This window comes from Trachymyrmex septentrionalis, unplaced genomic scaffold (genome assembly GCF_001594115.1).
Source record: "Trachymyrmex septentrionalis isolate Tsep2-gDNA-1 unplaced genomic scaffold, Tsep1.0 scaffold69, whole genome shotgun sequence".
Taxonomy (NCBI): Eukaryota; Metazoa; Arthropoda; class Insecta; order Hymenoptera; family Formicidae; genus Trachymyrmex; species Trachymyrmex septentrionalis.
In genome coordinates, this window is record NW_017305873.1 from 791118 (window position 1) to 791355 (window position 238).

Consider the following 238-nt stretch of genomic DNA (forward strand, 5'->3'; position numbering starts at 1 on the left):
GCCGCCTATCCCTGAACCCGGGTGTCGCATGAAAAAGAGATCAGCACAATGCGCATCATTACATGCGGATAGAAGCGGCGCGCGATCGATCGGCGCGGTAATTTTGCGAAAAGAAGCGTGCCAAGGGCCGCCGCCGCGTTCCCGTTCGAAACGAAGTGAACGAATGAACGAACCGCCGCGCGTTCGTTTCCGTCACCCTTTCCTCCACCTCCCCCTCCCCTCCCCCTCCCCCCGCATC